The sequence below is a fragment of the Dendropsophus ebraccatus genome, chromosome 11 (assembly GCF_027789765.1).
Source record: "Dendropsophus ebraccatus isolate aDenEbr1 chromosome 11, aDenEbr1.pat, whole genome shotgun sequence".
Lineage (NCBI taxonomy): Eukaryota > Metazoa > Chordata > Amphibia > Anura > Hylidae > Dendropsophus > Dendropsophus ebraccatus.
Window position 1 is genome coordinate 99,507,248 of NC_091464.1, and position 7,548 is coordinate 99,514,795.

The window sequence follows — 7,548 nt, forward strand, 5'->3', positions numbered from 1 at the left end:
ATTCCTGTATATAGGGAGCAGTATTATAGTAGTATATTCCTGTATATAGGAGGCAGTATTATAGTAGTTATATCCCTGTATGTAGGAGCAGTATTATAGTAGTTATATCCCTGTATATAGGAGCAGTATTATAGTAGTTATACGAACTGGAGAGAATGGAAAGGCTGCACATCCCATCCATGGCTGATACTAATGCCGCTAAGCCTATATTAAAAATCAACACCAGAGTGTCTGTATATGAATTGATCAAGCCATATTGCCCCGTGTACCACCGCGCAGGTCCTCTGGTCCACACGGGTCCCTACGCTAACTCCACACCGTGTCGGTCAGCGACCGCCAACCCCGCAAAGCGTGCACATGCAGGGAAGGGAGGCCATGGAACGGCCCTGCAACCCCAACGTCACAGGACCAGACCCAAAAAGCCCCACCAAAACCCGGCCAGCACCACCGGCGGGGAAGGCTGCCCCCAAATGACACAAGTATGGATATGGTATTACACTTACCATTGCTGCTCTCACAGAATGGGGAAGACATAAGGTCCAGACATGTGAGCACAGGCATATACTGCTAACTTTGGTCATGTGGGTCTTATAAAGGAGTCCGAGCTGTTCAGAGAGGGAGAACTGTGAAACTCGAACTGGAGAGAATGGAACGGCTGCACATCCCATCCATGGCTGATACTAATGCCGCTAGGCCTATATTAAAAATCAACACCAGAGTGTCTGTATATGAATTGATCAAGCCATATTGCCCCGTGTACCACCGCGCAGGTCCTCTGGTCCACACGGGTGCCTACGCTATAATACCGGGTCCCTACGCTATAATACCTGCATGCGGTACATGGGGCAGTGTGGCTTGATCAATTCACATACAGAATTCTGATGTTTTTTATGCAGCCGAGAGGTACTAGTATCAGCCATAGGTGTGAGGTGCAGCACTCTTTTTCTTCCCTGAACCGTATTTTGTTTCTCTCTTTTCTCCGTGTTTTGCACTCCTCCTGGTGAGACCCACATGACCGCAATTAGCAGGAGACACCTAAGTGCTCATGGTTTTAATCCCTCCTGTCTGTCCCATTCTATCTTTGATAGCTATGGTGAGTGCAATACCTTATCCAGACTTGTGCTGTTTGGGGGCAGCTTCCTCCGCCGGTGGTGCTGGCTGGGTTTTGGTGTGGCATTTTTGGGTCTGTTCCTGTGGCATGGGGGTTGCAGGGCCGTTCCATGGCCTCCCTGCCCTGACTGTGCACACCTGCGGGGGTGGTGGTCACTAACTGGCACAGTAAGGACTTAGTATAGGGACCCATGTGTATCAGATACCTGCACGCGGTACATGGGGCAGTATGGCTTGATCAATTCACATACAGAATTCTGATGTTTTTTATGCAGCCGAGAGGTACTAGTATCAGCCATAGGTGTGAGGTGCAGCACTCTTTCTTCCCTGAACCGTATTATAGTAGTTATATTTTTGTGTATAGGAGCAGTATTATAGTAGTTATATTCTTGTGTATAGGAGCAGTATTATAGTAGTTATATTCTTGTATATAGGAGCAGTATTATAGTAGTTATATTCCTGTATATAGGAGCAGTATTATAGTAGTTATATCCCTGTATATAGGAGCAGTATTATAGTAGTATATCCCGGTATATAGGGGCAGTATTATAGTAGATATATTCCTGTATATAGGAGCAGTATTATAGTAGTTATGAATCAAACAAGGAGAACGTAGTGCCCGCACTCTCGGTGTGTAAGGGTAATGAATGCAGATGAGGCACAATGGATAGACGTCCACAGCAAATGTGTCAGACTAATACCGGGGTGCTGCGGCAGGAAACACAGAAATGTAATGGCACAAGCACGGAGATAAAGGATCACCGAAGCACTCACCGGTTTGTAGTAGTCTTCAAGAGTTTATTACATAAACATCACAGGGAGGGGAGATGGTGAGTGAGGTGCGGGAGCGTCTCTGCAAACAACGTTTCACGCCGAAGCGCTTTGTCAAGTTCAGAGTACGTCACTACCGGGGTAGGTGTGTCTTATATACAAACAGTGTACATGAATGAGTCTTGAAACACAAAAAACAAGTGATTAGAGAAAAAACAAATATATATATATCTTACAAGAAAACGCTCCAATCATTCCTTTCGTTGAGCCCCCCAGGGCCAGTAGCGTCTAACTTAGCGATCCATAGAGCTTCATGCCTAAGTAACCTTTGATGCCTATCGCCTCCCCTTACATGTGGCTCAATACGTTCTAAGCCTAAGAAGCGAAGGCATTTGGTGTTCCCTGCATGGACCTTATTCACATGGTCAATGAGCCGTGGGACTCCTTTACCCGTTCTAATAGAGTATGCATGTTCCTTATATCGTGTCCACATAGGTCTCTTAGTTTTGCCGATGTAGAACCGATTGCATGGGCATATGATGGCATAAACAGTGAAGGGGGTTCTACATGTGATAAGGTTATCAATCTGGCAATCTACACCGTTGAGTTTAACGTAGTCAGTGGGAATAAGTTGGGAGCAGTAATTACATGTACCACAGCGTTTATTACCCTTTATAGTGCTATGACTTAACCAATCGTTGCGCACTCTTTTTTGGGACATGTTCACATTAAGAACATCACCGATGGTGCGATTCTTACGATAGGTAATAAGTGGGCCTAATGCAGCTACCTCTTTAAGTTCTTCGTCCTGTTCAAGCAAATGCCAATGCTTGTGTATGCTATTGGCAATAATATTATTTAACGGGGAGTTCTGGAATGCGAAGGTGAATCTATTAGTTTCTTTATCGGGACTGGACTTTGGTACAAGTAAATCGGCTCTAGAGAGTGTATTGGCTCTTTCCCTGGCTGTAGATACAATATTACGGGGATAGTTCCTTGCCAGTAGTCTCTGTTGGAGGGCATCGGCTTGCTTAGAAAAGGACTCATCAGTACTATTGATTCTCTTAAGGCGGACCATCTGACTGTAGGGGATTGAGTTTTTTACTCGGGTGGGATGCGAGCTCCCGTAATGGAGTAGAGCATTACAAGCAGTTTTCTTTCTAAAAACCGAGGTTTCTAATCTGCCATTGGTAGCTTGTACCTGGACATCTAGGAAATCCAGAGAGGTACCTCCTATGGTGTATGTGAAATACATGTTAACCCCGTTGTTGACGTTCAGGTAATTAACAAAATCAGTGAAACTGTCGTGGCTGCCATCCCACACAACGAAGACATCGTCGACATAACGAAAGTATGCTCTGATGCCTCCGATGTGTGGGTTATGGGCACTAAATACCAGATCATTTTCTAGCTTGGCTAAAAATAAATTAGCGTATGTGCAGGAGACCGGCGTACCCATCGCGGTGCCGACCTCCTGCACATACCACTGATCATCAAACAGAAATACGTTGTTACGCAGGACAAAAAATAAAGCTTCTTTAACGAACTCTCTAAACTCGGCAGGCTGATCGCACCTAGACACAAACCAGTCGATCGCCTCTACACCCGCATCGTGGGGGATGCGGGTGTAGAGGCTCTCGACATCGATGGATGCCAAAATACAGCCCTCAGAAAAATGTACAGTATCAAGGGCATTGATGAAATCTCCCGAATCTTTCAAGTAGCCTGTGGTCTCAGCAAGTAAAGGTCGTAGGGACCAGTCAAGAAATTGTGACAGGTATTCAGTGGGTGACCCAATGGCTGACACAATGGGGCGCCCAGGTGGTCTATCCAAACACTTGTGAACTTTTGGAAGGAAATACCACCTGGGCGCCCTGGGTGCAAGGGGTAGCAGCTTTTCGGCTGTGCGTTTCTGGATGGCACCATTACTACTATACTTATGGAGGAGGGTACGAAGCTGCTCCTGAATCCTAGGTATCGGGTTCTTATTAAGCAGGTGGTAAGTATTACGGTCACCTAACTGTCTTTTAGCCTCCTCCATGTAGTAGGATCGTGACATGACAACGGTGGCCCCTCCCTTATCTGCCCTCTTTGTGATTAAATTGGGATGTTTTTTAAGCCATTTAAGGGCCTTACTTTCTTTAGGTGTTAAGTTATTAAATGCTTTAGGATAGACCAGGGCTTTAACATCTTTCATTACAAATTTGTGGAACGTGTCTATGGGGCCTCCTGGTGTTACTTGGGGGCAGTAAGTAGATTTATTGCCTCCCTTGAAGGGATCAGCTAAAATCTGTTCTCTAGATGGCACCTGGGAATCAAAACCTGCCAAAAACCTAGTGCACTCTATTTCCTGTCTGTTGAATCCAGCGGGAACTTGGAACCCTAAGGGGCCCACAGAACAGCGGGTCTCACATTTGGTCTGCTGCTCACTAGTATTTTTATTAGTGCTAAAACATTTAGCCAAGTTGATCCTACGGATGCCCTTGAATAGGTCAACCTCAAAATTAGTAGGTGCAAAGTCCTCGGACAGTCCGAAGTTGAGACCTTTTGACAGCAATGTGATGCAGTCCAGTGACAGAGTCTCTCCTGAGATGTTAATAAGGTTGGGGGCGTCATTTAGTGTCTCCATGACACTCGTTTCCTTTGTCTTGTTTTTACTCCTCTGGCGTCTGGCTTTTTCTCCTCCTCTCCGGGTTTTCCTTCTAAAGGGCCGCTTCTTTGGTTATGCTGGTAAGTAGTACCGCTAGCGCCTTCATCTGACGCGCTAGTATCAGATTCAGTGGTCCAATATTCAGAAGCCTTTTTCTTAGTATTGTATCTCTTTTTGTTTTTATTCGTTTGTTTATGTGCTGATTGTTGCCAGCCGAATATTTTATTAGAGTCGTAGTCCAGTTTATCTCGAACAAATTTGTCACGTTTCACTTCCTTTAATTCCTCTTGCATATCTTTGAGTTTCTTTTCCAATTTGTTTAGGAAGGTAGTGGTTTGAACAGTAGTGGCTCTGGTTTTGTATTCCAATTTCATTTGGCATAGGGTGGTGGTGATGGACTCATATTCCCTCTGATTACGCTCCAGGACTAAGTCCATCAAGTTAGTGGCGTGAATCAGGTGTGCTTGTTGCCATGCTTGAATGAAAGCCGGGTCATCTTGAAACAAAGAAGGATTTTTATAACTTCTTAAGCCTCTGGGGACTCTACCGCTGTCCTTGTAAGCCTGAAGTGAGTTTATGGTCCAAAATAGACGCATTTCCTTCTCGGCCATGGACGTGATGCGGTATTCGAGCGTTTTCAGGCTAATCACCTGAACTTCATTCTTACTGTTGCAGGACGTAAAGTACGTTCCCGCACCCTCCCTCCCTGTGTGAATAGAGTCTTGTTCCATGGCCTCATGTTCCATGTCGGACTGCTATACCCACAGCGGTGTGCTCAGCAAGTAAGCGGAATGAATGAATCAAACAAGGAGAACGTAGTGCCCGCACTCTCGGTGTGTAAGGGTAATGAATGCAGATGAGGCACAATGGATAGACGTCCACAGCAAATGTGTCAGACTAATACCGGGGTGCTGCGGCAGGAAACACAGAAATGTAATGGCACAAGCACGGAGATAAAGGATCACCGAAGCACTCACCGGTTTGTAGTAGTCTTCAAGAGTTTATTACATAAACATCACAGGGAGGGGAGATGGTGAGTGAGGTGCGGGAGCGTCTCTGCAAACAACGTTTCACGCCGAAGCGCTTTGTCAAGTTCAGAGTACGTCACTACCGGGGTAGGTGTGTCTTATATACAAACAGTGTACATGAATGAGTCTTGAAACACAAAAAACAAGTGATTAGAGAAAAAACAAATATATATATATATCTTACAAGAAAACGCTCCAATCATTCCTTTCGTTGAGCCCCCCAGGGCCAGTAGCGTCTAACTTAGCGATCCATAGAGCTTCATGCCTAAGTAACCTTTGATGCCTATCGCCTCCCCTTACATGTGGACCTATGTGGACACGATATAAGGAACATGCATACTCTATTAGAACGGGTAAAGGAGTCCCACGGCTCATTGACCATGTGAATAAGGTCCATGCAGGGAACACCAAATGCCTTCGCTTCTTAGGCTTAGAACGTATTGAGCCACATGTAAGGGGAGGCGATAGGCATCAAAGGTTACTTAGGCATGAAGCTCTATGGATCGCTAAGTTAGACGCTACTGGCCCTGGGGGGCTCAACGAAAGGAATGATTGGAGCGTTTTCTTGTAAGATATATATATATTTGTTTTTTCTCTAATCACTTGTTTTTTGTGTTTCAAGACTCATTCATGTACACTGTTTGTATATAAGACACACCTACCCCGGTAGTGACGTACTCTGAACTTGACAAAGCGCTTCGGCGTGAAACGTTGTTTGCAGAGACGCTCCCGCACCTCACTCACCATCTCCCCTCCCTGTGATGTTTATGTAATAAACTCTTGAAGACTACTACAAACCGGTGAGTGCTTCGGTGATCCTTTATCTCCGTGCTTGTGCCATTATAGTAGTTATATTCTTGTGTATAGGAGCAGTATTATAGTAGTTATATTCTTGTGTATAGGAGCAGTATTATAGTAGTTATCCAATCCAGGCAAGTAAAGTAGGCGGGGAGCACTCCAAATGTGTCTCGTGCACCTGGGCTCTAGGGTGAGCGGTGTGGTGTGCACAGTAGATGCAATCAAACAATGTAGCTCAATGAGGTGCTCCGAGTGCATAGAAATCAAATATGGAGTAGGAGAATCAAAGAAAGGGCACTGCCTGCTCCTTCACCTTCCCTCCCTGCAACTTATGAATATGCATCATGATTGAAGAGACATAGCTTCGAAATGGTGAGTGCCCGTTCTTTGATTCTTCTACTCCATATTATAGTTATATTCTTGTATATAGGGGCAGTATTATAGTAGTATATCCCTGTATATAGGAGCAGTATTATAGTAGATATATTCCTGTATATAGGAGCAGTATTATAGTAGTTATATTCCTGTATATAGGGGGCAGTATTATAGTAGTTATATTCCTGTATATAGGAGCAGTATTATAGTAGTTTTATTCCTGTATATAGAAGCAGTATTATAGTAGTTATATTCCTGTATATAGGAGCAGTATTATAGTAGTTATTAAAAATATAGAGAAACAGAGTCTCGCACTCACCAACTTCACAGATGCGGGTGGTTTATTGCAGACACATCGGAACAAGTGCAGCAGGTAGAGGGAAGGTGGAGTTCACAGGGGAGCAACAATGTTTCACGCCTGCTACGGCGCTTTGTCGGGCTCAGAACAGCATGTACGTGAGGGGGAGGTGCATATATACAAGTGAAACAATAAAGTTACAAAGTTATCAATAAAGTTACAATGAATTACAATGCAGGTTAATATGTGGCATAATATCATAAGAGGGTGTTGAGGTCATTCCTCACATTGAGGCCACAAGGTCCTGTAGCGTCTAAACGCATAATCCATACAGTCTCGCGTTTGAGAAGGAGTTTGAGTCTCTCTGTGCCTGTGGCTGGGGGATTAACCCTCTCTAGGCCGATAAAGCGGAGCAGCTTAGTGTCACCTGGGTGTGCGGTATGAACGTGCTCTATAAGCTGAGGGACCCCCTTGCCCGTGTGCACAGAGTACTGATGCTCTTTAAACCTTGTCCAGAG